A 23,993-nucleotide genomic window follows, 5' to 3' on the forward strand; every position below is an offset into this window, starting at 1 on the left:
TCCAGCAAAAGAATCTGTTAACAAAGAGCAGTTAATAAAACAGCAATGGCCACTGTAGCTTACATGTCTGAGGCCAAAATTGTTGTTTGGAGTATTTTTATATTTTCTGCTCATACTAGAATTTACCAAATGTAGACAATATGGCATTGCGCTGGCACAACTGTGACTATGTAATCCAGTTTCAGCACAGAGTTGGTTTCCATTTATAAAATCAATGCAAATTCTTAGATTTCTTTCTCAGTTCTTAAGAATCAACAAGAAAAAAACCTCCTTCTGGTTCATCATTTCACACCAATTTTTGAGTCAAGGCACTTGAAATAGACATTAAAATAATCACATGTACCAATTTCTCTCCTGCCAGCAGTTGGTGGAGAAAAATCATGTACATTGCAAGAGCACACAATGGTGAAATGTAGTTTTATGTGCACTACCCCCCCTCTTTACACTTGTTACCTCCAGTTCCTCCACATAAACAGAAACCCAGCTGTTCTATTTTCCTCTTTGTTGCCCTCCTTGAAAGTACACAACAATGAAAAATGCTTTTCATATAGCACAACGCAAACTAGCATAGAAAAAACCATAATATATATAAAAAACAAGACTCACATAATCATAAAGGAATGTAATGATCTAATCTGTCACTTCCTCAAAGTCTGAGAGGGCAATACATCAGCACACGAAAAGCAATCTATCACAGAGCAGCGGCAGGTTATGTTAGCGTGCTGATGGATAGGAGCTGTGGCTGGAGAGGATGGCTGAGTTGCCCTTGTCGAACTCATGAAAAGGAGAGGGGAAAGTGAGAGGGGACGGGTGGGTGGGGGCACCACGAGACATAAATGTGTTCCGAACAGACTCGTTTGTCACGCTTTGTCATCGAGGGACATCAAGGTAGTAAACGGCCTGTGTGTGTATACAGTAGAGAGCGTGTGCATGTGAGAAAGTCAGCGTGTGCGTAGCTGTATACTGTATGTGACCATACATAATGAATGAAATATGTATGTGCGGTAAAATCCAAAGCATTTGACCCTAATCATTATTTATATTCTGATGCCAGCTTCCCATTGTTTGTTTTCCAGAGCTTGTTTGAGGACTTGAAGTGTGGGAGGAAAAAAAAGAACTGCAAGGAAAAAGGAGGTGGGAAGACAGCAAAATATGGGGGGGTCCAGAAAAGAGCACTTTTGTCGACGAGCTGTTTTCCCTTGCTCTCATGATGTGGATAAACACAACAAATCACATCTAAAGCATTATGGCTAATTGATCGCTCTGGACTTTCCTATTGTTCTCCCGAAGGGGCCTGAACTGTTCGAAATATATAGTTAGTGCAGAGTGGTCCTCTCACACTGCACCACTGTACACGTCAATAAATGTAGTTTACAGTCCCCTCTCTCTTTCTATCTGACACACACACACAAACACACACATACACACATCGCATTCCCCCTCCCTGGGCTTAGCTGGCAGGGCAACAGTGTGTATCCTCAGAGACCTGCTGGGCCAAATCAATGGCAGCCAGCAGTCTTTTACAGTGAGCGCCACCATTTTACTGGCTGCTGCCCAGTGCAGCAAGCAGCTAAACAGTCTATGAGGAGAGCAGAGCGGCACAACTAGGCTTCTTACAATGGGCACATGCCACAACAAGAAAAAGAAACCCCTGTGTTGCAGTGTGTGTGTGTGTGTGTGTGTGTGTATTGAGCTTAATCAATGTTGTTTGTATGGTTGTGTGTACTTGTATGCATGCATGAGCTGGGCAGTCCATCTGGGGTAAGTAACTTATGATAAACTGCCTCAGCTGTACTCTATGTGTACTGCATGTGCATGTGATAGTTTCTGTGTGTTGATGCTAATACAAAGATTGACTGCTGAATTCCAGTCAGAGAGATGTACAGTAGCTTTGCAATTCTCATTTAGATGATTGTTCTTTTTCATGTGGTCTAGGAAGTAGCATACATTAAGATAGCCTGCAAACGCCCCCTCTGGTATTGCAGACTGGATTCAAATCAGTGACTCGACATGTCCGCCAAAAAATATCAGATTACATTATAATCCTGCATTTTAGTGCCTTTAACTCTGTGCATATATGTGCGTGTTTCATAGTGTTGCCACAGCCCTGTTATGTCTGCTTTGCTATGAAAAGGGAGACAATACACATGCCTGTACTCTGTGCACAGTCACACTCAGACAAACACACCCTCATGCACGTGGACATGCACACACCCACTGGGGGAGCACAGAGAGTTTTGGGGTCAGGAGGTGACACAGCTGTGCAGAAGGAAGGGGATCGGTCTGTGCTGTGACTGAATTCTGAACCAGACCGAAGTGTCATTCTGTTGCTTATAAAGAAACACACACTGCTACAACAACTGAAGGCTAATTAAATTTGTATAATTTACTTATTTGATGACCAGACATTGCTTTGTACTTTGTCTTCTAAAATGTCTCACATTAATGTGAGAATTTGTAATAATATGTTAATTAAATGTTTAGTGTTTAGAGCTTTGAAGAGCAGCACACAGAGCTGGGGCTGATGTAGAGCAATTTGTTTTATCTTTATTAACCCAAATGAAATGATTTTTGTACTCTCACCCCTACAATTTCTTCCTCCATTATGTGTGTGTGTGTGTGAAAGTTTGCTATACAGTTGCTTCTCTTCATAAATACAATCTGTTTATGATCTGCATTAATGAATTACAACCTGGACACACAAAGGCACAACACTGTCCTTAGCGTTAAGCTGCGTACCCTGGTGGGCAGCCAGATCCATTGAAAAATACTTCAGAGTTTATTGATGTTCAAGCCGAGACAGGGGCAATGCCCCGTCTGTAACTCTAGAAGACAACCTTGTTATTTTCAATAAACTTATTACAGGAACTTCATATGAAATACACAGCAAAGGCTGGCAGTTGGTTACTTGTCTCTTTGCTTTGGTCAGGAGATTCAGACAATGCACAGAGAAAATGATGCCAATCTCTACACCAAGGGATGTATTAAATGACGGGTCTAATTTAATATTGAGATATTGAGAGACCTGCTAAGGCACTTCCTGTGTCTAAAGGCTGTCCAGGAATGGAGTAGTTGGGGATTGCTGAGCAGGGGGTATGGGATACATTAGAGAGGAAAGGAAATGATTTCATGGTGCATGTTTTCATGCCGAGGGATGGGCACAGTGTAATTATGCAAAGACTCTCTGCTGACATGTTTTTATCTAATGCACTGGCAAATATTATATTCCTATAAGTATTATTTTGACTGAATATGAGACCATGTCACTTTACAACCAAGTGTATCCACCTTATTTTATATATTTTATTTAACCAGGGGTAATCCTATTGAGGTTAAAAAGAGCAGCATCATAGGTTCCAGAGCAGGCCTGGTACCATAGGTAGGTTTTCACATGCAAGGGATCTGTCTGTGTAATGTGGAGCAACCTGCTTCATAAATGTAACTGTGAAAAAAGAAAAGAAACATAGGAAGTACTGCAAAAGAATAATGATTATTATAAAAATAAAAGTCCTCCTCCTGGTCAGTCACTCCTCCTCCTGGTCACTGTGGTTGTTGTGTTGATACCAGTTTTGTTAGTGGAGATTGGGAACCTTTGACGGACTGCTGTTTCCTGCGGTAAACCGTACTCATTTCCTGTTTTCCGTATTTGCACTGCGTTGTGCTTGCTTTCAGATTGTTTAGGAATTAAACTCACTATTTTCTAGGTTCATCTGAATTTTTGAGTGACAACATACACTTGCACCACTTAAAGCACTTGTTTTGCAGAAGTTCTTGCTAACTACCAAATTTAACTTGCTACTTTAGGTCGGCTAGTTTAGAAGCTAGCTAAGCTAGTAGCTTAATCGAGAGCAATGGCTTCCCCCTCTTCCTCTCCTCCTTTCTCTTGCTGGGAGTGTCGCATGTTCAGTTATTCCTCTGCCTCCTTTAGCGATAATGGTACTTGTAATAAATGTCAAATGCTAGCAGCATTGGAGGCGAGGATCACAGACTTAGAAGCGCGGCTCCACACCATGGAGAATAGGCCAGCTAGCTATGCTGTAACATGGTTACACCAGGAAGAATATGTCAGCCTAAATGAATCCACTCCACCTAGTCACAGTAATTGTCACATCCCTCGAAACACAGGCCGAGGTGGTGGCGTCTCAGCGATCTTTGACTCAAGCCTATTAATCAACCCTAGACCTAAACATAGTTATAACTCATTTGAAAGTCTCACCCTGAGTCTCTCACACCCAAACTGGAAAACTCAAAAGCCTGTTCTGTTTGTTATTGTATACCGTCCATCTGCTCCTTATTCAGAGTTTTTAAGTGAATTCTTAGACTTTCTGTCTGATTTAGTGCTTAATACAGATAAAATAATCATAGTAGGCGACTTTAATATTCATGTAGATACTGACAATGACAGCCTCAACAATGCATTCTGTTTGTTATTAGACTCAACCCTCTTCTGTCTGACTATTTTCTAATAACTTTTGAATTTCCATTAATGGATTATACTCTATGTGGGAAACAATACCACTACAGCAGATGTCTATCTGGCAATGCTGTTACCAAGTTTAAGGAAATAATTCCATCTTTCTCTACTTCAGTGCCATTTGCCAACACAGTGGAAGGAGGCCACCTTAACTTTACTCCCACACAAATCGATAATCTTGTTCATAGTACTGCAGCCTTCCTGCGTAATACACTTGATACCGTTGCCCCTCTGAAAAAGAAGGTAGTGAAACAGAGGAGGCTAGCCCCGTGGTACAGCTCGCAGCTCCGCTCCCTAAAGCAGGCATCACGAAAAATGGAAAGGAGGTGGCGCTCCACTAAGTCAGAAGAAGCAGCTGAGTTCATTAGCTGGTATTTGCATCAGTCTGTTCCCTATGGAGCGCGGTGCTGTTTGTATCCCTTGTAGCCTGTTACCTGCCAATGCTAATCCTGTTTACACTACCTCTAAAACACAACTTAGTGGACCATCCATCCCAAACATCCCTTCCACATGTCAGTAGGCTGAACACATCTACCAAATTTACATCGGGGTTGTCATATGGGATTACACCAGCCACTTGTACCACTTACCACACTGTTTGTTGCCTGCTAACAAACAAGTCACTGCCCACTTTAAATCTCATGTTTTCAAGTAGTTTTTAAGCAGCAAGGGGAAATTGTCTTCTTTTTAGGTTTATCACCAGTTATACAGTTTTCAAAGCTTCTTCAACCTGTTAAACATGTTCTTTAATGTTGCAAAAGGAAAATGTTCACATAGTATTTTAGCTACTGTACATCTGAATCAGGTGATGGTGGATTGTTTAGTAAATGTTAATCAAATGTTTAGCTGTTGCTAACTTGATTGTGAATATATGAGATCAGATTAATTCTCAGATTGTTCAGCCAGGTTTTGAGGGGCTTTAAGTTACAATATAAAAATCTGCAGTACTGTCATGTAGTTATGATAATTACCCAGTAGCATAAAAAATAATCAGCTTGACAACTAGTCAGCTGCTCTGAGGGGAGCTTCTTATCCATCTTTTTAGACTTGTGTTGTGGTGCAAACATAAAAAATCTACTGGGCCTCATTTACGTCCATTTCTTCTGTGCACTGTTCAGTCACAGGAGAGGCTGCATGATGTGAATGAAGCCCTGGTTCTGTCTTTGGTTTCATGACGACCTGCTGTATCCTACTCCTAAATGTTTGATTCACCCAGAGCTGATGTTAAAGCAGGCTACTGGAAGTTTTCCAGTGCTCTTTTGTTCTTCCCTTTGTTACCACAGGAGTATTGTGTATGATAGAGGGACCACTGGGACTGTTTGTCACAGATCCTCTTTTCTGCTGTAGTCCCTTTGTTTAAAGCAACAATTAAAACTGTTAAGCCACCAACTGTTGTATTTTTTTCCCTGTAAGAGCATTTTTTTTATCACTTCAAAGTATTTGGGCCTTGATAAAAATACCATATATTGAACAGCACTTGTTTTTAAGAACAAATTATGTCACTTTATAGGATCCGCAGGGGAAGAGAAGTGCTTCTGGTAGATAGGTGCAAATGAAACCCGTTTTTGCCTTTATTTTAGCCTGATCTGGACTGCACACAGTCATTTCTTGCATATAGAAAATTACTTTTACAGCTATGTCAATTTACATGGCCAAAATTTTCAAGTTAAGTTATTCATTTATGACATAAATATAGTTTGCCAGAATTGAAATTTATAAATGCTGCCTCAGTTCATGAGATTGTTCAAACTATTCAGTCAGTGTCTAGTAACAATTTCTTCATAATGAAGTTATTTTCATTTTGGGGGGGATCCTTGGCCTTGCTCCAGCTTCCCTGAGATGGAGACCAGATGTCGATGCATCTCTAAAGATTCTCACTACTTCAGCATTTAATTTTTATGGGACTCTTCTCTCGACATATGAATCTGTCGTTTACATACAGTATGAGGGGAGAAAAGTGTGGAATCAGTTTTAAGCTCAAGGTAAATGTGTTTTTCTTTTTTTTTCTCCTCAGCGAAAACCCTTTAGACTCAAAAATATCAATCGGCACCCATAAATCCTTTGAGTGAGAGGGAATGATTGTTGGCAAAACATTTAAACATGCAATATGGTTGTGTATGCCTCTCTCATTAAGCCACTGCACAAGGCTGAATTTAAAGTAATGACAAGTCAGTGGCAACTATATACAGGCAGGATTTGCTTGCCAGCAGAGGCAAGTGTGTTAGTACGGGGTCTAGGAAGCAACAAACAGTCTTGAAATATTTATAGAGTTTGACTTGGATCCCTCCCTGAGGATGAAGCATTGAAAACTTGCAATCTGTGGATCGCTAAAGGCGAGCTGATGCAGAGGTCAAGCCTATAGGTTTTTCTTTACATGAAAACAACTGGTAAAAGGGAGAGAGCAAGGGGACAGTATAATATATTCTCTCCCCAGGAGGAGGATTTTAAGAGGGTTGAGAGGGTTATGGAATTTATTTTTCTCATTCCCACTTTTCTGTTGTTACAGAAATCTCCCCTCATTTTCCTGGGATCAAAAATCCATTTGCTCAAGGGGGATTGGTTGGGTTTTCCCTATGTAATAATATTGATAACAGTAAGGTCTAGACCTTACTTTGTAAAGTGTCCTGAGATGACTTTTGTTGTGATTTGGTGCTATACAAATAAAATTTGATTTGATTTGAAAATATTCTTATACAATACAATATACAATATGCCTGTATATATGTATGGGAGGATGAAGGGATGAAAGTCTGTCAGTGGGGGTCCTAAGCCTTCTTTAAGAGGGCAGCTGCCATTGAAAAGAAACCATTCTTGTGCCAAGTAGTTTTGGTCTTGATGGAGCGCAGCCAGACAACAACATAAAATCTACTAAGGCTAAGATCAGACGATACTATAAAACAGTATCAGTAACAACAATTAAAAGAGCTACTGTAAGAACAAAAACAAGAGGGAAAGAAATAATTTAACAATAAATGTATAATGTTTTAAAATTCTGTCAGTGATACCAAGTTTATTCATTTAATTTCTGACTGCAAACTATTCCAGGTGGCTGGAGCAGAAGACACGAACGTTTGCTTTCCCATCTGTCCGAACACTCGGGCCAGACAGCAAATATGTTTCTTGTGATTTTAGATTGTGACTGGAAAATGAGCTTCATGAAATGTTTGCAAAGGTATGGGGGGAGCTGACCTAAACTAGCTTTATAAATATACCAATGACTCATACGGAGATGACCAGCCAACTCTGGAGTACGAAGATGGATGGATGGATGTAATCAAGGACTGGAAAAAGGTAAAAGCAAACAGCTTTTCCTGGCTTCTAAAGAAAAACAAGTCTTGTTTCTAAAATAGCATCCTACTGTAACTTCAATCTAAGGGCAGAGACACACCAAGCTGACATCAAAGAACTAGCAGAGCCTGGGCCAAAAACTGGCACTTGAACACAAACACTAAAGCCAACAGTCATCTTACACATACATTCTGTGCCTATGCGAGGGGCATGTTGTAGTCTGTATTTATCATTCAAAAAGGGAAAGCTGAAGACCTGTATTATTTATATAAAAAATAATAATGGTGTGCCAAGCACAGAGCCTTGAGGTACTTCATTAACAACATAAAGCAAGTTTGAACTAAGCACATTAGCTTTTACACACCGAGTTCTTCCTGAAAAATAATTAGAGAACTAGCTCACCGCTTGGTCAGCAACCTTTGTGACCCACAGTATCAAAGGCTTTAAACAAAACAATAAATACTGCAAAGCTGCACAGCTCTGCTTCTTCATCTCCATGGGGATGAAGGAAGTTTATGACTACACATGCTCCAGGAGACAAACGTACAGACCTACAGTGTGTTGAATATGCACACTTACACTGTATGTGCTCTTCACATACATCACATACAGTACACTGATATTTGTGCATTCTCATAATCAAATAAATAAAACACACATATTAGAGCCACCAGACACAGCAGAACATTTCAGGTCAGGTTTGTAATATTTGCATTCAAGCCTATGGCATCCTGTTTTCTGAGCACAGAGCAAGTCTAGTAATTTTAAATGTTTGCTCTCAAAGAGATTATTCATCCTCATGCACACGCACACACACAGAGACACACACATGCATGCCCACAGAGTGATGGAAACACACAGATACACTCACACCCACACACTCACGGAGCCCACGTGGCACACCGACACACATCGTGTGAACCTTTAAACTGCATTGGCGGTCAGTTTTTACTGTGATTTCACACAGAGAAACCCCTAATACAGTCAAGATGAACAGTAAAAGCTGAGGAAAAAGTGTGCACACACACACACACACACACACACACACACACACACACATCAAATATCATTTAATACTAGGAGATCATTTAATCCTAGGTGCCTTAGGCAGTCTAGAGGGAATGGGGACGCAGAACACAATTCCTGAACACAATTCCTGAACACAAACTACAAGAAGAAATGGGATTTGTGTTGGACCCTCAGCCCCATAGAGAAGGAGAGGCAAAAGAAATGACAAGAGGATGACAAATAAACAAAGGGACAAAAGAAAAAGCTCAGCTCAACAATCCAATACTGATTCAATTGGCAAAAACAAACAAACAAACAAAAAAAGACAAAGTCATTAATTACAAATCTACAGAAAAGCAATCACAAGGGCTAATCCTGGACAGGTAGAAGAATTAATCGCTTAAAGAGACTAACAGAATTAATGGGCTGTGGGTGATTGGTGGGAGCCATTTTGCAGTGTCCAGTTGCTGCTTGGCCCTGTGGTTTGTGAATGGAGAGGTTGTTGTCACAGGGCCAAGGACTGAAGCTCTGCTATGGCATGAACAGTGAAGGCAAACACTCCCACAGAGAATACAAACAGAATACAAAGGAAAACACTCTATGCCCATAAAATGCACTGGAAAATTCCTTGTTGTAGCCTTAAGTATTCATCTGTGAAATGTTCATACAGTGTAAATGTTTGTTTTACTGCTTCCATTGCTGATTGATATAACACAATGGTGATTCGTACTGGGTTCACATAAAAACGTTTTTGCATTTATTGTTCTTAACACCTGTATGTGGGGAGCTTTTCCAAGGAACATGATGTGATAAATGTTTCTGCTGGAGCAGCCAAAATGGTTAAAAATGCTAGCATGAGCTTTGATAGCTACTGTTCCCATTAAGGGTCACCACAGCAAATTCCCTGTTTGCCCACACTGACAACTTGCATGGTACATTTGCCGGGTTTTTATGCCAGATGCCCTTCCTGGCACAACCCTCTCTATTTTTCCAGGCTTGGGACCAGCACAGAGGTCACTGGCTTGCAACCCCTGTCGCTAAGAGGTGCCCCGACCGGGAATCAAACCTGGGCCGCAGCAGTGAAAGCACTGAATCCTAGCCACAATGCCATCAGGGCCTTTGATAGCTATTAGAGATGAATAAAAAGGAGTGCCACCTAAATAAAGTTCTGTAAGTGAAAATCCAAGGTAAATCTTGCTTGACCTACAAGTCAAACTCTTTGGGAAAATACCACACAGTTGAAGTGAATAAGAGTCACTTCATAAACTACAGCAAACACTAGCTGAGGGCCTTATCGTTGTATCTCTACTGCTGTTGCAGAAAAATAAAAATTTAACCCGTGCCAGTGATTTCACAGACGTCAACTGAATTTTATGGCCATGCCAATGAGACAGTGATTAAAGAAGGGAATAATAAGAGGTAATGCAAACAGATGTCTCTCGGGCACCACTGTGTAGAGAAGGGAGTGGTTGGGAAGATAAGAAAGGACATAAGTGGAAAAGGCAAAGCCTAAACAAAAGGAAGAAATAAGGAAATTAAATGATATATAGAAGTACTTTAGCAACAGAGAAGACAGTGGACCTAGAATGGTTGCAAACAGTAGCAAATCCTCTGGCAGAGAGAAAGAAGTGATATGGAAGTACTGCAGCCATGCCATTAAGCCCCCGCTGAAGATTAAACTGTAGTAGTAAGGAGGGCGGGAGAGGGGAGGTAAGAAGGGGAGCGACAGATAGAGGGAGAGAAAGGGAGAGAGAGAAAGAGCAGGACTGCAGAGGGAAAATAAGGTTTTGTGGTCTGGCACCAGCCTTGTTATGTCAAACCATCATGCCATGCCATGAGGACAGAAGACCGGGGAAACAAATCACAGTGCTGGTGAAAAATGGAGAAGATGAGAATTGAAGAGGAGGATGGAGAAAGGAGAAAAGAACAGAAAGACAAGAAGTGTAAGGATGAAACTGAGAGGAAAAAGTGGGAGGAGGAGGGAAACATCAGCCTTGACTGGGGAAAGCTCAACATGCTTGGCTCAGATTGCATGTCTGTCCGTTTGTGAGTGTGTGTGTAAGTGTGGCTGGAAAATGGAATTGTTGTGGTTGTGCCTGGCTCCTTTAGAACATCTCCCTCAGATTGGAACATGAACGGGAGGCTGTGAAGGGATCGCACCGACCACAAACTGTCTCTGTCATTCTCTCTCTCTCTCTCCATGCATTATCAATCGATTTATCTCTTTGGGCTCGATTTTTGCCTGTTCCTCATTACACATACGCCATATCTTATGACTCTTCTATCAGAAATCCAACACAAACACACACACACACACAAACACAAGGCATACACTACACATATAATATATATGGAAATCCGGGGGGCATCTGTTATGGAACAGTAAGCAGAGCACACAAAAATGCCTGTGATAGTGGCTTGTTACGTACTTGCCACTGCAACGCAACAAAAACAGAAACAATGAAAACAACAAAAGGAACTGAGTGAGCGAGAGGCAATATGAAAGACAGAAAAAGATAGCTACATGAAGAAGAGACAAACAGACAACAAAGCTGCCTGGGTGGAGAACAGATGAAGAGAGCAAAGTCTTAAGTTAAATTTTTAATATCTCACCATATGCTCCTCTCCACAGGTGAAGACATCTTTGCTTTTAATTACCAATTCACAGCCTGTATGTGGGTGTGATTGTGCGATGGATAGATGAAAACAGAAAGAAGGCGACAGAGGGGTAAGTGACAAGGACAAAAGTGTTGAAAAGGCAATGAAAAACCTACAGTAAGGTCCAACATGAACGACAGGATCGAATGGAACAAACAACTTAAACAGAGATGAGTAGTATGGCAAAGTGAGAGCAGAAGTCAGATGGAGAAAAAGACAAGAGAGCAGAAACATGGGTGAATGGATGGACAGATGATAGTTGGAGCTGAGACAGATTAGAAGCTGTCCCCTCTGACTGCCAGGTAAATCAATAGCATCTCTGCGTCTCTACCACCCCTCTCAGCTGCTCGTCCACCTCCTGCACTCCTCTTGGCTCCAGATCCTATCCTTTTTGTAAGTAGCCACACAGCTGGATGCCTCCCGCCTGCCCACTCTGGCGGTTGCAACCTGTTTTTACCTCAAGGCTATCTCTCAAAACAGCCTCTCTGAAAACCTTTACATACACTATATAGGTAGATTCTTGGGAAGTGGCTCTGATTGCAATAAAAAAAAACAGCTTTTAAGCAGCAAACTTTCCTTTTCTGTGCCATTCTATATAATCCTCTGTTTTTTCTTTCTAGCAGCACAAGTTGACCCAGGCAGCAACATGGATCTGGTCATGTCTTCCTGGTTTAAACACTGGCCTGGTCTGTGGGAACCGAAAACATAGTCACTATAATTACCAACCCAAGTTAAAACATCCCTGACATGACCTTAACATCACCTCTCCTAACCTCAGGGCAATGACACGGACATTTAAGACATATATGCGTACATGCACAAGCGCAGCAGTGTGCATCTGTGCACACGCAAACGCAGAAATGCACTGACAAACGTAATACACAAACGCACACAGCTGGCTGTACAGACATGGCCATCCATCACATCTTGTGAAACTTAATCTCTCTGAGAGGAGGAACAGCTGCAGTGGCACGCACAGACCGTGTACAAGCACATACATACACACACACACACACACACACACACGTAAACGCAGTGGAATATCAGCTGGGGTAAAGCACTCGTTCACCCACTGCCTGGCATATGACTGGGCACCTCTGAACTAAGAGTAGCGAGGTATGGTCGTAAAACAGGTCGGAGTCTCTTTGCCTAATGTGTCCAAACATATACAGAGTACAGCAGAATTTCCTAAACATTACATGTCAGTATTTTTGAGGATAATTACTTCACCTAACATTACATGTCAGTATTTTTGAGGATAATTTAATTACTTCACCTAACATTATTACATGTCAGTATTTTTGAGGATAATTACTTCACCTAACATTTAGCAAATAAAAAAAAACCTTAAGTAGCTTAAGTATTATTCTAATACAGGGGTTTTCAACCAGTCGTCATCGAAGGCACTGCGGTTGCTCCCTGACCGTGCATTTAATAATGTAGTTCGACTGAAGGAATCTTTTTTAAAAACACATTTCCACATATTGCTTGTTGTCTGTAAGTCTGTGAATACTCAAATTTATGCAAATATTTAACATTTAAAACAATTTCAGGATCGAAACAGTACCCGTCTGGTTTATCTATACTGCACAACAGTGGTCCTCAGGTTACTTCTGAATCAGAATGGCGGCATCTGAGCCACAGTTAGTTAAAAACCCCTGTACTAGTGTATCACTTACTGGTCAATAAAGTAAATATGTACACATTTCAGTCTGGAAACAAAACATCAGATATGGCTCCCATTGTGAGGGCTTTTCATATAAATTAAGACTCTTAGCAGAGACACTATGTATGCATAGATAAATTTCCAAATATCAAAGACAAACACACACATATATATAAAATCTTCCATTCTATAGATGCTGTTTGTGCAAGACTGACTACTGTCAAACACAATTACACAGACACACACAGCCATCAGCTCACCATAGCACATTGCAGTCGCTGAGTTATGGCAGTGGTATAAAAAGAAATAAAAACGTTGTATCAAAACTGCCAAATACAAACTGCATGCCATCGCTACATCTCACCTCAACATGCTGTGCTTCATGAAAATCAGCCAGACTCTTTTTTTTTTTTAAATTTCCAATAACCTGTTTAAAACTTCTGTGAATAAACTGGACACAGGCTGCTAGAGTGAAATCCACAGACAAAGATTCACCACTGAAATCCACTGTAGCCTATCTGAGCCTAAAGTGTTTGTGCAGTTTTGCATAAATTCATAGACCCACTCAGAACAGGATGAGCTGACAGACAGTCATTAACGAGTCCTGTTGCTTTGTGTCTGTGTAGCCTACATCGTTAAATGCCCATCCTGTCTGCTCTGTGCCAGTGGCATCCGTTCAGTCATGAGAAAATACCTCTGAGCATGTTTTAAGGGGGAGCAGCATCCCCAGTGAAAGCCAAGCGGTTTACACCCTCATTAATCTCTCATTAGCATCAGAAACCTAATTTCAAGAGCCACAAGACCTGTACAAACCTCAGTAAACTTGATGAGGATGCGATGCAATACTCAAAACAAAACTACATTTACTATATAATGCAATTTCTATCGCACCAAGAATAACGGGTTCAGCATTGGGGTAAAGTCCTTTGTACTGTAAACCTTTACATGAAGACTGTAACGCCAGGAAAGCCGTTACAGATGATAGCCTAATAAACACCAGTGATTTGGCTGAAATAAGATGTATATGAACTCACCATCGACTGCTCAGGCGCGTTTTAAAGCCTCGAAATATGATGATGCACCGGAGCACTGACACACACGCACGCACACACTAGGCTGCACATCTGACCGGATAAGAGCAGATGCTTTTAGGCGCTTTGCACGGGAATGGGCTACATAATAAGAAGTTAATGCTCTGCTGTGCATGTCAAGAATAACAAAAACTACACACACATGATAAGTGAGGCACTCACCGTATCAGCATCCTGCCCGAAGCCGTCGTTGGAAAAACTCACAGTCTGAATAGATTCAAGCTTTCCGTCCGTCGTCTGCCTGTAACATCCACCGTGGCTGCAGCCGCTGTGCCCAGATAATCCAGCACCGTGCGCCTGTTTCCTCTCTCTCTCTCTCTCTCTCTCTCTCTCTTTCTCCCCCAATCGCAGTCTCTCTAACTCCTGGTGTGTATGTCTATGACTCAGTAAGGCAGCCGCTAAGTCCACCGGCGAGGTGGCTGGAGTGAAGTTGGGGCAAACGTAAAGGCGCAAACGCCGCGCGTAAACCCCGCGACGTTATTTTGGAGAGTCAGCGGAGCGGAGCGATCTGGAGCCGCCACAAGGCGCCAGTTTCCTTTGTCGTCGCTCCCTCACCCGGTAAGAGATGAAATCGCGCTGGTAGAGAGAGGAGAGGCGGATGAATCAATAAGGAGTGTGAACACTGCATATAATGCCAGCCTTGAGCCATCTGGTCACGTTTTGTAGGCTATTCATTTTTATAAACATTAACAGGGATGCGCTGAAATCAAATGCAGGTTCATGCGAGTACAATATATATATAAGACAGGCCGACATCGTTCAGGAGAAAAAGTCAACTAATCATCCTGCTCCACTGAAATAATTTTTCTGTTAGTTTGTGAAAATTAAAACCCAACTCTAGATTAAAATCTCTGTTGACTAAAGAGGTTCTCTGGGATAATGTTGGGTTTTTAGAGATTAGGAAAGTGGTAATCACAGGTAGAATTTATCCATGGAAGCAGGGGGAGTTGGGTTTTATCTGTAAAAAAGGAGCAGCTCCTTGATAAACTCGTATATTCCCTGGACATTCCATGTTATTTAGACCAACAGTTCCAAAATTGTGCATAAATCATTGAGATTGTATAAGGGGTTCACAGTAAAAACAAAAACAAATGCTATTATTTACTGTGATGTGAGAAATGTTCCACTATTAACAACATCAACTACAGCACATGTTGAATCTATCAAAAATCCAGAATAGAGCACACAATGTGATTATGACAGTATGCATGTTAGTGATTTAGCTTTGTGTAAGAGTACTTGTACTGAGTGTAGTTTTACTGCACATTTGCAGCTTATTTACAATATGTCATGCTAAGACCTGTGCCAGATCTGAAGTGCGTGTAATGTTAGTTGTGTAAAAGCCTTTAAGTGACTGTCTGAAGGAAGTCAGCAAAAATAAAAGAAAAAGAATGATGGGCTTTAACACCGCATTTCAGTCTTTGAGCACATGCTTGCACCAGCACACACACACACACACACACACACACTGACACCCACACAGCCTTATCTGGGTGTGCTGACCTAGAACACCAAACATAATCAGTGGTGCAGCAGATTCCCATCAGTGCAATGTAAATGAGATGGAGGAGCAGAAACGTGCTTTTGTTGCAGAAACTCATCGGCTCAGCGCCTTCATGAAAACACAACCTCAGACTGGGGACACGCAGGCACACACATGCACATGCAAGCTCCCATACACACCAGAGACGGATGTGTATGCCCACACATACACAGTGGAGTTGTGCACACCCTAATAGTCACACACTCAAAAGATAATAACTCAGCACATAACAGATAAGGGGTTTGCTATTGAGATAACTTCACTGGCTAAAATAGATTCGTATTTGATGGGCCTGATGACATAGCATCACGCTGTGTGCAGTTCTGCACAATGCATTGCTGCAAAGCACTGCTATGTTCCGACAATGTAGAGGTTATACTCCTCTAATAAATACGTCTGTGTTACAAATTGTGTTGCATATGATGTTTCGTTGCTTCGCCCCTCAGCACCTCATCCTCTGTCTTTCCTCAGCAGTCTTTGTCTACAGTCACTAATCCAGCTCAACACATCAGTGCTGTGCATGCCTGCATCAAGACACACATTTGGGCAAATGACAACTTAAAACTGGGTCTCTACTTTATTGGAGATATCATCTGCTAAGATAGGCTTAATAAACTACTCCAGGCTGTTATTCTACAGCATGGGAATTAGTTTGATTGATTTATTTTTTATCATCATGCTTTTCTTAGAAAATGTCCTGCTCACGTTCAGATTTAATCCTGATATCAGGTCCTATGCTCTACATATGACACCTCCAGCTGTGTGGTTTGAATGTTCCGATGTTGTAAAAATTTGTGTGATTAATCAAAATGTAAAGTATAATGATGATGGTAGAACATTAAATTTGACGTGCCCTACAAATGAGGGCTTTTCTCTGTTTTCCTAGTTAGGTATTAGGTAATGGGTAGATTTTGGCCCGATGCTGTTGGCTGTTAGAGACATTGGTGAACTTTGGTGAACATTTCCTAGCATTCTGTGTACCTGCTGATCAGTTTGCACAGTGGAGTAATGGGACTCTTGAGAAATGGTATCTACTGTACATCTTGGGCTGGCCATTAGCAGTGTGACAGTGGACCTCTCCTACAGCAGATACTTTGAGTCATCATGACAGGGAAAACACAAGTGCAACCAATAACATTAATAATGGCTCCATTCAATTCAGATGTGCCAGCAGGTCAGGACATTGAGTCAGCATGCACAGTGTTAGAGCCCTGGAAGTGGAGCACCTGCTCTAAGTGGAAAGCATCCATCATTAGTTTTTATTACTTCCATCTTTGACATGGAGAAAGGTGTTTCTTTGCAGACTGGCCAGCAAACTGCCTGTTGTAAAAAAAAGAGTGTTTTCAAGAACATCTGAGCTAAAAATATTTTTAATCAATCAGGCAATCAAGAGAAATGTTATTCCTGTTGATAGCTGATTAGTCCTTTAAGCAAATTTTTAGACAAAAAAATCACTTCTAGCCTCATTTGAATTATTTCTTTCTTCTATGATAGTAAAATGAATACTTTGGGGAAAATATAATGAACATTTCTCCTTATTTTGAGACCTTTTTGCAGAATAATCAATAATTGGCAGATTAAGAAATAACAAAATAGTCATTAGCCCTAAAGAACATTACTGTGCCAACACGCTGGGCCCCAAGTATGTATCAGGCTGCTACAGTTAATAAATGTAAAGAGAGAATAATGGTAGAAAGGCCAAGAGAAAAGTAAAAAATAATGATTTGATAAAAAAAGGTTTAACAACAGTAAGATCCAGCAAACAGCTTCTTGTTTCATCACATTAAAAGTTCAACTCATGACTTATGAGTGAGGTGCAGAGCAGCAGCCATTAAAGCCATGACATTTCAATAATTGCCTCTAATCTCAGCATCATAGAGTGCCACACCGCCCACTTTCACCACATGCAAAGACACACACGAGCACCATAATCAGCACCATAATCTTTGATGTGATTACTGCCCCACACATACACTTGACCCCCATACCATACTGTAGAGGGTCACACAGGGGCTGGACCTGATCCCAGCCAACACTGGGCAAGAAGGGGAGTGCACCCTGGACAAAAAACCATTCACACCTGTGGGCAAGTTACAGTTAATCAACCTAACCTGCACAGCTCTGGATGTTGGGGGCGAAACCAGAGTTCCTGGAGAAAACCAAGCACAGGGCAAACATGCAATCTCTAAATGCCCCAGTCGGCCACGAGGCTCAAACTTTCTTACTGGGAGGCAACACTGCTAACCACAGCACCACTGTGCTGTCCCCATATATGGAAACAGTGCTGTATAAATGTGAGTCTTCATGTCTTTGGCTGTATACACATACACACACAGATGTATTACACACATAAACACACACCATGTCATTATCCCTTCCTTCCTTTAGGCACTTACTTGGCATTTGCCAGTTCTCCAGTCATTTGGTTTTCACCCAGACATGTGAGGCTGCCACTAGTGGCTTTGCTGGGGTTTGGGATGGCACTTTCGCTGGTTGCACCTGGACAATTACAACCATAATTTCACAGAAGGAGACACTAATGCAGCTAACAAGAAGAGTGCTAATAGTCACAGGGATGTCAGGGAATAGGTGTCTGGCTGTGAAAAGCTATATCTTTATTTCTAATGATATACCACATTACACTACAAGGACAAACATGAATAACAACATTTTATCCCCAGTTCGCTCTAAGCCCAACCTTCCTTTTGCAATTTCTTTGCTATTCAGGCGTTAAAAGGCACTGATTGAGTCTTTTTGACTCCTGTTGTAAAAACGTTGATTTAGCTCTGCACTGGCAGTCCCCCTGTGTGTGTGTGTGTGTGTGTGTGTGTGTGTGTGTCTGTGGGGGGTGTTCAGCTTTTTTGGAACTGTGAATTAATCATTTTACCTGAACTAGTACTGAAATGTTTTTAATCTGTAAAAAAACTCCATTGCTACAATTAATCATAAACAAAATACAAGTGAGAGTGACTGGGCTGAATTATATGTCTTAGCACTTGTACGCTATGGCTCTGCAAAATGAGTGTACACACGCAGGTGTTTGGTGCGTGCAGAGCCAGAAACAGTGAAAGAATGAAAGAGTGACAGCAGAAAAAATGAACATAAGAGCAAGCAGCCTAGCAGTCCCAAAGAAGCTTTTACTGAACACCAAAAAGGGAGTACAGAATGATGAACATCCAGCCTGCTCTTTTAACAGTGAGGAAATTGCATTTGGGAATACTGAGCTGGCTGCTATGCCGAAGTACACAAACCCCTCCTCGTCCTCACATGCACACAGACGTGCATATTTTTATGGTAGAACATATTAGCAATACAGAAAATATTATATTTTGAGGGTCAAAGCTCTATGCACACATCACACACACACACACACACACACACACACACACACACACACACACACACACACACACACACACACAATCTCATTGAGTCTGTGTGCATGGGTTGGATGAGCACTGCAGCTATTGAAAGAGCGGAAATGAAAATCGGTGCTAACAGAAAGAAGAGGAAGTGGCAGAGAAAGAGAAAAATATAGGGGTGAGGAATAAATAAGTGAATGATAAGGGGAGAGAATGAAAAAGCAGAGAGAGAGAGTGAGCATGTAAACTAGTGGGAGACATCCTCCACTTGCACTACGACTGTTATTTTAATGGCTGTTGCTGATGCAGCTACAATTCATCCCAGCATGAAAGAACACATCTGGATTATTTTCTAAAAAAAAAAAAAAGTCATTAATCTGATCAGTTTGGAGTAGACGGAGTCAACAGGTTCCATACAAATGGCAAGCAGGCACACCATTAACCAGGGCTGCTGACTCCATGAAAATGAGTGACGAATGACAAGCTAAGCAGCTATTACAGTAGTGAATAACAGCAAGGCTATAATGTGTAGAGATGTGGATCTTCAAGGCACCTTCATACACCCAGAGAATGTAAAACGAGGAGCATGGTACAACTGTTTGTACCAAATAAGAGCATCTTATTGAGTTTATACATGGCAAATATGGCAGTGCTGCTGTATTGAGATTGCAATGATGCACACATTATAATTCACAATGGTGAATATTCATATTCTATGCACACACACACACACACACACACACACACTGAAATACACTGAGTACAGCTGAATAACTAACTTGTGTTTACAGAAATGCAACAATGATGGGGATATAAACTACAAAGAGAGCTGTCAGTTACACATTGTACATGCTCGACTAGCAATTACTTCTATACACAGAACAACAAAGGCAGATAAAATAAAACACAATCAGTGCTTCACACACATTCAGATGTTCATTCTCAAGCGTGCACATGCTCATGCGAACACACAGGTCATGGAGAAGTGGCTGTCACTGTGATTGGTTCCTGGTGCCGAGGGCGAACCCACAATAGCCAATTATCTGTCATTATACACCACAGAAGCTCTTGCGGTCTGGATGCCTCTGCATGTGTGTGTGTGTGTGTGTGTGTGTGTGTGTGAGTGAGTGTGTCATAGTGGGAGAGATTGGCAAATTGCTGGTTATATATTTCAGCATACTGAAAGAAGAGAGGGGTAACGTAGAGGAGGAGGAGGAGGAGGGAGAGGGTGAGAGGGGAGAGTTTGAGGGGGCCAAGCAGAAATACGCAGAGTGAATATAAAAGGTAGCGAAGGAGAGATTGATGATTATACTTGACAGCTGTAGAAAAGATGGGATCACGGGGCGCCACAGGCCTCCAGTGAGCTGCGTGCTGATGACAGATGTCTGGTGACCAAGACGTGCCTGATGCAGCAGGGCTGAAGTGTAGATTGAAGCACTCATCAATGTATGCCGGGTGCTCCATCATGCATGAGCAGTGTGTGACTGAGCTGTGGTCAGATTTGAAAACATTATAGGACAATGTCTAGGATCACTTTGCATTTCAGCTCCTAGAACACATACTGTAAGGCCCATTTGCTGCAATATCCGCTCTGATGTGCAGGAGTGCATAGTGTAGCTTTCACCAACTGGGCAATTTGTTCAAATTAACAAAGCAAGTGGTGGAGAGGTTAACTGTTCCCTCTCATTTTCCCATAATGTGCGTGCCCATATATACAGTGTGTTCAGCTCATTCAGCTTTACGACATGGGTTACAGTTGGTGAGAAAGTGCTTCAGCCATTATGGATGCTAATCTGACCACAGTGATGGCAGAAAGTCCCTATGTCAATTAGAGGTGGACATTGACAGGAACTACAGAATATAGAATAGTGATTAATGAAGAGAGAGCCGGCGTGGCAGTTCAATCCCCAAGGCGGTGATTGAAAATTCTTAACTTCCATTAATGATGTTGATATTTTTCTCTTACCGGCTGCTTCATTTTAACTACAGATGTATGTCAAAAATGAATGTCTTAGTTTGTCAGTACAGTTTAAGTTCCACCTTAAATCTTTGGCACATAAAACCGAAAATATGTGCTTATGTACAGCGTAGATACCCCTACTGCTAAGAGAGATTGTTTATATACCGCTGTCTGGGTGAAATGTAAGGTTACAAAGTGAGTACAGTAACATCGCCCTGGAGATCCACTTCATCTTTTGTGGAACATACCGCCTCAGTGAGCTCCCTCAATCATTCCCTATCCCCCCACCAGTACAGTGATGATAGGTAAGTTTTGGTCTTCCTTGTTCTTATTTGGAGTGGAATTAATTCTCAGTGGAATTTTTGGGATCTGATCTGCCCCCATTCACTACACATGGCCCATCTCTCACAGTCCCCTCTACTGTATTTCAGTCATGGTGTTCTTGCTAATGCTTTACAAATGGACCTTTTGTTTGTAGCCATTCTGCCGCTTTGATCCAGACTAACACAGCTGAGATATTTCAGTCTGGACACAAGTCTGAAACTATTGGAAGAACTGCTGTGAAATCTTAAATCCACCTTAATCCTACTGACTTTTCTGCCAGTGTAATCAAAAGGTCAGTGTTTGATCTTTGATCTTGTCTTGTCACTGATATCACAGACTTCTTCGGTTCTCAAAGGATGAATCGCTCTGATTAGGTGTCCCTCTAAGCTTTCTTTGCTATTGCAGTGAGGTTGACATTTTTGGTTTTGAGTGAAATGTCTCCACAATTATTGGATGGATTAATACTGCTATATTTGGTTCAGACATTCATGTTCCCCTGGGGATTAACTGAAATCATGTTGGTGATTGCTTTACTTTTCATCTAGAGCCATCATCAGATCAATATTTCATTTTGTACAGTACTTTGGTTCATGACTACTTAACTACATGACAAGTGACATCCTCATCAACCTAAAGTGCTTTTGGTGTTTCTTGCTATTTAGTGATTTTTTTAGTGTTTTACCACTAGTGTTTGCCACTTTTATTTAAGTAAAGAACATGAGTACTTCTTCCACCGCTGCCTGTGTCCTGCAGTGGTCCTGCTCTCCTTGCAAATATGGCTGCCTAAATAGGTCAAGTCCTCCACTAACTGGTGCCGGAGGTGTTTTATGTACATTGCCTGAGTCTTGGAGACAATACTGTTTGCTTGGTAAAATGTCAAGGGTTTCTTTACCTTTGTCTTATGGTAGATTAGATTCTGGATGTAGGACAAAATGTCAAGCTCACAATTTTACACCTCATTGTAGTTCTCTCTGTAGATCATTCAGTAGAAAATTGAACATTATAAAATACTTTATGAACCATACATAAAATCTCTGTAGCTTTCTGCTTCGGTGACTCCGATTCAATAACTGATTGCTGAAAGTTCTCTGCCGCCCTATTGAACCGTCTTCCTGTTTAAGATTGAAAACTGCTCAGTCATGAAACATGAACACAAGTCATCAAACCATCCACCTTGGGATAAATCCATCTTACTGTACATTTGCATTACATATTTTTTGTGTTTATGAATTATGACACTGAATCCATCTCTGCCCATTTTACAGCTAGGCTTCCATAATCCCCATCCTAATCCACTGGGCCTGTCTGTGTGTATCCACTATACTGTACGTGTGCATTCAGGTGTACATGTTAACATGAGTTTCCTCTTTATGTCTGTTTATGTGAGGCGTGCTATTTAAGCTTTTGGCTTTCAGAGACCCTTTCTTTCCCACACCTTCCACACTATATGTAATACCATAGATAGCCCTCCAGTCATGCACTCCTCTCCATCGAACCACTCAGCACAATGGCCTGGAAAGAATCACTCTACACTCTGCTATCAATATCCCCATTACCATTTCAGTCAACATAATAAACACAGTGAAAAGTGAATGGTTATGGGTAATATTACTTTTAAATGAGCTGATGAAATGGGTGCATTGGTAATGAGAGGGCAGAGAGTGGTTGAGATGGACAGAGTATGTCAGTGCAGCCAAAGGATGAAATACCAGAACAACAAAATGATAGTATCCTTCTTCTTTTTCTTTGTCATGCCCTCATTAAAATATGAGGATCTTTTTCTATGTACTGTCTTATGCATGGTTGATACAGGGAACACATTCTGTGTCTCAGTTTTTTGTTCTTGGAACTGATTAAACTTCCCTCTTACAGTGCATTAAAGTAAATAAATAAGAAAGATGAAGAGTGTTTTTTTCTCAGTATTTAAGAATGGTGCATTTTGCTGAATTGAGAGAGGACTAAGAGGTTGATGAGTAAGCCTGAGCAATGATAATCCCATTAGCACTGTGCTGCATGTTAAGCTCTCTCCTAATGACTGATGGGTGCATGTGTGTCACATGTGTACGCATGCACAGTGTGTGATTGTGGCTGCTGTGATTGTGACCATCCTAATTATCAGATGTGACTCACGTGAGGGTAATTACAGCATCTGAGACTACAAGGCTACGAATGACCTAGAAATGTACAGGCTAACGAAGCGATAAGACAGACACGCGGTCTTTCTCTGTCATTTTGTCATAGGCACCTCACACAGAGAGACAGAGACAGAGCAGGAGAAAGAATGAAATAGTTTGCAACACTGAAAGGGCTACAATATTTCCTTCAGACTGCATTAAAGAGAGCAGAGAGATTTGGAAGAAGCTGTCAAGAGACACTCTGTCAGGCGGCTTCAAGCTCAACTTGCTTCCTAATATGAACTAATCTGGCTGGTCTCTGTTCTCTGTCATATCTGGCCACGGCGTTACAGCACTGTCTCTGCTAAAGAATTATCTATGTGTAATCCATGTGTGAAGCCAGCCCTGCATGGTACAGCACATTATCTCTCTCACAATGACTATTATACATAGCAGACTGCATACTCTGTACTGTAGAAGCAAGAGACAAGCATGAGGAAGGGCT

At 41.4% G+C, this 23,993-nt stretch overlaps 1 protein-coding gene across 22 annotated transcripts in view; it reads right to left on the reverse strand.

Annotated features, from left to right (window-relative positions):
- Positions 1-23,993, reverse strand: part of ptprdb (protein tyrosine phosphatase receptor type Db) — a 140,937-nt gene that overhangs the window by 75,951 nt on the left and 40,993 nt on the right. Inside the window, exon 1 of one of the 22 annotated variants that reach the window (XM_020597108.1) lies at positions 14,348-14,703. The exons of the other annotated variants lie outside the window; for them this stretch is intronic. The gene's annotated coding sequence lies outside the window, so the exon portion shown is untranslated. Of the gene's footprint in view, positions 1-14,347; positions 14,704-23,993 lie in introns of those variants that run through there. 22 annotated transcript variants of the gene reach the window in all.

Source organism: Monopterus albus, unplaced genomic scaffold, assembly GCF_001952655.1.
Source record: "Monopterus albus unplaced genomic scaffold, M_albus_1.0 scaffold32.1, whole genome shotgun sequence".
NCBI classification, from domain to species: domain Eukaryota; kingdom Metazoa; phylum Chordata; class Actinopteri; order Synbranchiformes; family Synbranchidae; genus Monopterus; species Monopterus albus.